We start from the raw sequence: 9,663 nt of genomic DNA, 5'->3' as shown, positions 1-9,663 counted from the left end.
ACTTTCTTCATTTTGCTTGACTTGAAAGTCCCAGAAAATAGCTAAGTTATCCCATCATACTCATTTAATATCTTGACTGCATTAGCTTTACAAACCTTTCATAGAGTTTGGCATTTGTAGAACCAAATATGATATCATCAACATATATATGTACCAAAAGTAAGTCCTTTACATGGTTGAGGTAGAACAGTGTTTTATCAGTTGTACCTTTGTGAAATCCACTTTCCGGAAGGAATTGAGTTAAATTCTCATACCATACTCTTGGAGCTTGCTTAAGGCCATAAGTGCTTTATCAAGTTTGTAGACATGATTTGGAAATTTTGGATCTACAAATCCTGGAAGTTGTTCAACATATACCTTTTCTTCCAATTCTCCATTGAGAAAAGCACTTTTCACATCCATTTGAAAGACTTTAAACTTCTTGTGAGCAACATAAGCCAAAAAGATTCTTATGGCTTCCAATCTAGCAACTGGTGCAAATGTTTCAACATAATCAATACCCTCATGTTGAGAGTAGCCTTTAGCAACCAGTCTTGCTTTGTTTCTTGTAATTATGCCATCACTGTCAGTTTTGTTTCTGAACACCCATTTTGTGCCAAGAATTGATCTGTTCTTTGGTCTTGGAACTAGGGTCCAGACTTTATTTCTTTCAAATTCATTTAACTCTTCCTAAATTGCTTGCACCCAATCAACATCTTGAAGAGCTTCTTCCACTTTCTTTGGTTCAGTCTGAGATAGAAAGGAATGATAGAGACATTCATTTGATATTGCAGTTCTAGTTCTGACACCTGCTTCAGGATCTCCAATTATTAAGTCAGGTGTATGTGATTTGGTCAACTTCCTTGCAGATGGAAGTTGATTTCTAGAACTGGATCCTCCCCCATGATCCATGATGTCTCCATCAGCATTTTCTGATGCTTCCCCTGTAGATATGCTCTCTGAGACTTTAGAATTTGAGTTGGATCCTTCAGGATTTGAAGAATCAGAGTTTCCAGAATTATTAGAATTTGGCTCATCAGAACTTGATGAATCAGAACTTGAAGAGCCAGTGACAAGTTTTGATGCTTCTTGAGAGTCTTGAGTTGTGGTAGGATCTTCAGCTTGCTCCCCTTGAACGGGTGCATTTTCCCTTGGAGTAGTTACCACAGTTTCAATGACATCAGAATTTAACCCGTCAGAACTTACAGGATCAGGATTTAAGCCATCAGAATTTACAAAATCAGAATTTAAATCTTCATTTTCAAATCTCAGCTGATCATGATCATTGAAATCTTCAAGTCCAATAATCTTTTTATCATCAAAAGATACACTGATAGATTACATGACAACCCTTGTTCTTAAATTGTAGACTCTGAACCCGGGTCAGAAGTTTGGAGTCCACACACACATCTTAATTATAACCTGCTTATGACAATAATAAAGATAATAATAATATATGCAATGACCCTACTTACCAACCACCACGGACCGCAACAGGTTAAAGTATGCACACAAGCCAAACACACTAATATATTACAAACCGTTCAAATCCCAACTATTTCAAACTCAAACTGAGTATTAAACATTATTACAAACTTTTACAAACTTAAATTATTCCAAAAGAAGCCTACTAGCTCCACTTTCTCAACCTGAACCCCTAGCTCTCGCGCTGGACTGGGGATCCTCTTTACCAATTGGTTCCTTTTTAACTGGAAAGAATATAAACAACATCGCACAAATGAGTTAACTAGCTCAGCAAGTCACAATGACAAAACTGAGAATAATGATCATCAGTTGAATATGTTTATGATATCAAGTGAACAATGGATTATGATTTAGAATTGGATATTATACTTTTAATTTAAAAACCAAGGTTAGGCTGCTGATCAGTCACGCACTAACCTCGAGCAAGGCACACAACATTGCTCTAACTACTGGATCCAAGGCACACATTGGCCTAACTTGACCATTATATGGTCTGACCACGAATCTGGTCCACAATTTTATAAAAACAATCCAATTCTAACATAATAACAGAATATGCAATAATAAACAATAACTAAAATCATTAACAACAATAAATGTTTAACAATGAAAGGGTTTAAATCCTTGTAAGGATCAACAAGGTATTTTCAAAGCTTGAATGCTGGTAATGAAAGAATTGGATAACGAAGGAAACAACGTTTCAGGGTTTCAAGGATTTGGTCTTTCAAAGCATAAGATATCATGGATTGAGTATATAATAATTCAGTTCAGTGTCTGGTATTTAGTTTGTATGTATTTGTGAAGTAGTATCGTAGATTTGTGGTTCTTGTTTGGGTATACAATAATCAATGGCTTAGAAAGAATATGGTTCATAGCTCAAGAACAATAACTGAAATCAGGATTTAGGTTTCCGTGCTTCAAAGCACTTGCAATGTCAACAAGACTATCAAGAATTACAATATCTCGAGAAAGTTCAGAACACTTGCCTGATATTAGCTTACTATCCTGCACTTGCTTTCAATCACAATCGTCTTACTCCTCAACTACCTGTTTCCCTTTCCTACGCCTTGCCTCTTCTGCTCACATATCATAAGCATCTATCAATCATCAACTCACAGGATTCTATTCAACACATACTTCTATCTACCCTTCGTTTTACCCAAATCGGATTAACGGATTGAAATCTATGTAATAACCAAGTAAACACCGAATATATAGACCGATAATCAAACAACAGGTCACGTATAACACATAATACATCACGTAATCAATGACATATCATTTATAAAGAAGTCTCGGGTCATAAATATGTTTTCGGGTATTTAAAATGAAATTTTTAAAACATTTTTCGGAATTAAAACGGGTCGTTGGATCAATTTCGGGTTAATAAACAGGGTTCGGTTGGCCAATTCTGGCTTTGAAACAATTTTAGAATAATTATCGAGCCTTGGAAATAATTTAGAATAATATTTTAAAGCTCGGAACTATTTTTCGGAATTTTTAAATCATTTTTAATAATTAAATCTAATTAAATAATTAATTAAAAATTAATTAATAATTAATTAAATCAATTAATCAATTAATTTTTGAATTAATTGACTAATTAATCAATTAAAAATTAACTGAAATTAATTAACTAATTAATTCAGATTTATTTGTGAATAAAGAATAATTTTCTGAATTAAAATAATAATTTTTAGAATTTTCAGAATTTAAAAATGAATTTTTATAATAAAAATAAATAGGAAATATGATTTTTAAACATTTTATAAACAGGAATCCTAAATTTGCAAAGTCTGGAAACTTCAGGGACCTAACTGCATCGTTTTCAAAAGTTGGGGTACTAAACTGTAATTTTACACCCCGCCACCGGAAAATAGTCGGGTTCGCCGGAGAACACGATTCCGACCTCCTCACCTTACCACAAGCTCCAGATCACATCTACACAACATCAGGAACACAACCATGCAATCAATTCATCCTAACAATCCCTGAGTTGGCCGGAATTTGGCCGTGAAGTTTTCCAGTTTCCGGCGAACATCGGAAAACTTCAAAACACAACTCCCTTCTCTACAGACCTCGTTGGTTCATGAAACTTATACGACTAGATTGCAAATTTCACAGAGAACACAACTCATTATAACACAACATCAATCTATCACAGAATAAGAAACCCCCAAATTTCAATTAAGAACATTCATACGGGTTATAAACCCTAATTTTGAAATTCGAAAATTAAACCCTCTTTTGAGCATGTTATTGAACTCCAAATCAGACGTATGACATATGAAAATCATCAGGAAAACAAGCTCTACAACATGCAATCATCAAATCATACAAAGAATCATCCGAACAAAAATTCATATTTTTAATAAAATAAATTCGAAAATAAATAAATTTTTAGAAAAATAACCTTGATTTCTGCAGTGAAACAAAGCTCAGAATCTGATAGAACACTTCAAATCCTTCGTTTTGGTTACTCAAGCTTTGAAAACAGAGATCGGTAACGCCTTCGTTTTGCTGTTTGATTCTTAGAATAGTTTATGTAATTAGGGTTTTTCTCTGAAAATTATATAATTAACTATCTGCAAATGATTTTTGATACGAAATAAAATACGGTAAAAGGCTATTTATAATTACGGAAAATTTGTATCCCGTTGGATCATTCCGGATATAAAACGGTACGTTTATTTGTAAAAACTGATCCAAACGGTATCGGTTTTCGGGATAATTACCCAAATCAGTACAATTTGTACTGCGGTCTTGGTCTCAGCGCCTGGTTACACGTATTATGAAGTGATAATTGGGATAGTTTAATAAAAAGCTCCCGTTTATCGAAAATACGGGTTTTATTGATTTACCGAAATGAATATTGTATCGAAAATGTTGCGCCGGGACCCGCGCAGGACAAACCGTAAGCCGGATCGAAAAAGTCGAAACATGGAATATGCTCGGAATATTACAATTAGGTTAGGAAGGAGTTCTCGGAAGAGTTTCGGGTTCCAAAAACGTAACAACGGTTGACGTCAGTTGGTTCCCGTTTTTATAAAATAGATTTTAATTACCCGGAAAAAAAATTTAGAAATTTCATATGATTCTTATAAATCCATAAACCAACATAAAAATAATTAGGAAGTTATGACAATTATCTATATTTTATTTTGGACATATAAGAATTAAAATACTCAATTAATATTATTTTTGAATATTCAAGTACAGATAACACTTAACAATTAGCTCACAGAATAGATACTGAACACACATAATAATTATATAATAGCAAAATAATTACACGATATGTCCCGGATATTACATCCTTCCCCCCTTAAAAGGATTCTGTCCTCAGAATCTCCTAAGAAAACAAATGAGGGTACTTTTCTCTCATATCACTTTCTAATTCCCAGGTTGACTCTTCAACCTTTGGGTTTCTCCACAATACTCTTACTAACTTTACCACTTTATTTCTCAATACTTTCTCTCTTGCCTCTAGAATCTCTATCGGACTCTCTATATATGATAAATCTGCCTGAAGCTCTATTGGCTCATATTCTATTACATGCATGGAGTCTGGATTATATTTCTTGAGCATCGATATGTGAAAAACATTGTGAATGTGCTCCATGTGCGGAGGTAACGCCAACTCGTAAGCTACCTTGCCAATACGCTTTAGGATTTCAAAAGGTCCGACATATCTTGGGTTTAGCTTCCCTTTCTTCCCAAACCTCGTTAGTCCTTTCCACGGTGATACTTTCAATAATACCAAGCTTCCTTCTTTAAATTCCATGTCTTTTCTTGACTGGTCTGCATATTTCCTTTGATGATCTTGTGCGGCTATTAATCTTTTCTGGATAATTTCAACAACTTCCTTTGTCTGCTGTACCAGTTCAGGTCCAAGTATCTTGCGTTCTCCTACTTCGTCCCAATATATTGGAGATCTACACTTGCGTCCATAAAGGGCTTCATAGGGTGGCATTCCAATGCTGGCATGATAACTGTTGTTGTAAGCAAACTCTACCAGGGGTAAATGTTCGTCCCAACTTCCTTTGAAATCAATAGCACAAACACGTAGCATGTCCTCGATTGTCTGGATAGTTCTTTCACTTTGGCCATCTGTTTGGGGGTGATAAGCTGTACTCATATTCAATCTTGTTCCCAAACATTCTTGAAAACTCTTCCAAAATCTTGAATTAAACCTTGGATCTCGATCAGATACGATAGACACTGGAACTCCATGACGAACTACAATTTCTTTTAGGTACATATGGACCAACTTGTCGAGCAAAAATCTTTCATTTATAGGCAGAAAATGAGCTGACTTGGTAAGTCTATCCACTATAATCCAAATGGCATCATGATTAGCCCTTGTCCTTGGTAATCCAACTATGAAATCCATGGTAATATGTTCCCACTTCCACTCTGGAATCTCCAATGGCTGTAGCAATCCGCTTGGTCTTTGATGCTCTGCTTTAACTCTCTGACAGGTATAACATTTGCTAACCCATTCCGCAATTTCCCTCTTCATATCTGGTCACCAATAATTCTTCTTTAAATATCTGTACATTTTGGTACTCCCTGGATGGATGGAATATCTTGAACTATGTGCTTCTTGTAAAATTTCATTCTTTAACTCCGTCACTGGTGGAATCCAGATTCTAGATAAAAATCTCAAAATGCCTTGATCATCCTTCTGCGTGCATAATTCTTCACCTACCAAACGATTTATATCTTAATCCATTACATCTTTCTGACATTTCTTTATTTTCTCCAACAACTCCGGCTGGAAAGTCATACTGTACACTTTCGCTTCCTCAGGCTCGCAAACTCTAATCTCCAATTCCAATTTTTGAAATTCTTTATATATCTCTTCAGGTACGGATAACACATTTAACCTTTCCTTCCGACTTAACGCATCTGCTACAACATTCGCCTTACCGGGATGATAATTAATCGAGCAATCATAATCCTTAATCAATTTTAACCATCTCCTTTGTCTCATATTAAGTTCCTTCTGGGTAAATATATATTTCAAACTTTTGTGATCCGTGAAAATCTCACACTTTTCTCCATACAAATAATGTCTCCAAATCTTTAAAGCAAAAACTATAGCTGCTAGCTCTAAGTCATGATTAGGATACTTTTGTTCGTGTGGTTTCAATTGCCTTGACGCATACGCAATCACCTTGTCGTGCTGCATAAGAACACATCCTAATCCTTTGTAGGAAGCATCGCTATAAATTACGAAATTCCCTTGATCGTCTGGAAGTGACAAAACAGGTGTTGTGATTAATCTCCGCTTCAATTCCTGAAAACTTTCTTCGCACTTGTCATTCCATATAAACTTTTCATTCTTTCATGTAAGCTTTGTTAATGGTGTGGCAATCCTTGAGAAATTCTGAACGAATCGTCGATAATATCCTGCCAATCCCAAGAAACTTCTTACCTCAGTGGGTGTTCTCGGTCTCTCCCAATTCGTAATTGCCTCGATCTTTGTCGGGTCCACTTTGATCCCTTCGTTACTGACTATGTGTCCTAAGAACTGAACTTCTTGTAGCCAAAACTCACACTTTGACAATTTAGCATATAACTTCTTTTTCCTTAAAATCTCCAAAGTTGTCCTTAAATGTTCCGCATGATCCTCCTCCGTCTTTGAATAGATCAAAATATCGTCTATAAATACTATAACGAACTTATCCAAATATTCCTTGAAAATTCTGTTCATCAGGTCCATAAACGCTGCTGGGGCATTGGTCAATCCAAAAGATATCACTAAAAACTCGTAATGTCCATACCTTGTTCTGAAAGCTGTCTTTGGTATATCTTCTGGTTTGATTTTCAGTTGATGATATCCCGATCTTAAATCGATTTTGGAGAAATACTTGGCTCCCTTCAATTGGTCAAACAAATCATCAATTCTGGGTAACGGATACTTATTCTTAATCGTCAATTTGTTGAGCTCCCTATAGTCGATGCACAGTCTCATGCTTCCATCTTTCTTCTTGATAAATAATACCGGGGCTCCCCACGGGGTTACGCTGGGTCTGATTACTCCTTTCTCTAACAATTCCTGCAATTGCTTTGCTAGCTCTTTCATCTCAACAGGCGCCATTCTGTACGGGGCCTTGGATACTGGTTCTGTTCCAGGTGCTAAGTCGATTGCAAATTCAATTTCTCTATCTGGAGGAAGTCCTGGTAACTCGTCGGGAAATACGTCTGGAAATTCATTCACTACTGGGATATCTTCAAGTTTTGCTGGCTCCTGACTTTTGTCAATCACGTATGCTACGAAATGCTCGCATCCTTGCCGTAGTAACTTCTTGGCTTGAATCATCGTTAAGAACTTCTTTACCTGCTTCTGTCCCTTGAACGTTACTTTTCTTTCGTCTTGCGTTTTCACCATTACTTTCTATTTCGACAATCTATCTGAGCATCATGCTTAAATAACCAATCCATCCCTAATATCACATCAAATTCTCCTAACTTAAATGGTATCAAATCTACACAAAACTTACTACCAGAAATCTCAACCTCACAATTCCCACAAACTTGGTTAATAGTTACACATTCTTGATTTGCTAATTCCACCGCCATTATTTCATTTAAACACTCAACTGGACAATTTAACTTACTAACAAAATCTTGTGAAACAAACGATCGAGTTGCTCCCGAATCTATTAACACTTTGGCACATAAAGAATTCACATTAAGCGTACCTGCCACGACATCCGTATCCTGGATAGCATCCTTCACTGACATGTCGAAAACTCTAGCCCTTGGAGTCTCATTTATTGCTGGGGTAGATCCCATAATTCTCAATGCATTACTGACTGGGGCTGGTGTCTTGCAATCCCTGGCCATATGTCCTGGCTTCCCACATTTAAAGCATATAAATCCAATGGCTGGAACCTTCACTGCTGGATTCCGGATAGGCTGATCCTTATTTGTTGGCTCTCTTGCTGGCTGATTTCGGCACTCCCTCGAGTAGTGCCCTTTCTGGTTACATTTAAAACATACCACATTCAACTTGTTACAAACTCCTCCATGCTTCTTTCCACATACTTGACAATCTGGAAAAGTTAATCTCAATTGATTTGGCTGATTCACATTAGCTGGACGATTGCTCTGGCCTCCGTCTCCTGCATTTTGTCTTCTGAAATTAAAATTTCTCCCTGGCTGAAACTTGCCCTTCTTAAAGTTTGAAAACTTCCCTGTTTGTGACTGACCCTCACTTCCTTCAACTTTCCTTTTCTTGCTTTCCTTTTCCTTCTGGAACATCTCACTCTCCGTCTCTGCGATCATAGCCTTCTGTACAACCCCGGCATAGGTAACCAATTCAAAAATAGCTACCTTCCCTCTGATTCATGGCTTCAAGCCTTGCTGAAATCTCTTAGCTTTCTTTCTATCAATATCAACATACGACGGCACATACCTTGACAATTCCTCAAACTTCCCCTCATAATCTGTTACTGACATGTTCCCTTGCTTTAATTCTAAAAACTTCAGCTCCATTTGATCCTGAACAAACTGAGGAAAATACTTTTCTAAAAACAATTCCTTAAACCTTTCCAAAGTAATAACATCTGTACTTTCCAATGTTTTCACCATTTCCCACCAATAGGTGGCCTCATTCTTCAGATAGTAACTTGCAAATTCAACCTTCTGCTCCTCTTTCACTTTTACCAAGGCAAAAGCCTTCTCTATTTCCTTTAACCACACATTTGCTTCAATTGGCTCTAAGGAACCCTTGAATTCTGGTGGGTTTACTGCCTGAAAAGTTTTGAAAGTTACCTGGGGATTGGTCTGTCTCTGCTGTTGTTGTGCCAGGTGAACTGTTTGTTGGGCCAAGATTTGAAGAATCTGGGCTATTGCTGGGTCCATGGGTCCTGGGTTCACATTCTGGTTTATATCATTTTGATTGTTATTGTTGTTGGTTTCTTCATTCTGGGTGTTGGTGCGGGTATTTCATCTGGGAGGCATTTTCTGTAAAGAATCAATCAATTTATTTAGCTTTTGAATCAAATCTTTGTATAAAAGAAAAGTTTTGTAAAATAGAAATATCTCTTTTTGAAAACAGTTGTAACTAAGTAAATTGCATGCTTCTTTACAGAATATAAACAGTTATGGAAAACAGGGTACATGGTATCACAAGGTATACTGGTGCAATAAATAAGGTAAAGTAAAACAGGTGCGATAAAGTAAATG

Source organism: Apium graveolens, chromosome 2 (genome assembly GCF_009905375.1).
Source record: "Apium graveolens cultivar Ventura chromosome 2, ASM990537v1, whole genome shotgun sequence".
Classification (NCBI taxonomy): Eukaryota; Viridiplantae; Streptophyta; class Magnoliopsida; order Apiales; family Apiaceae; genus Apium; species Apium graveolens.
This window is presented reverse-complemented; position numbering follows the sequence as displayed.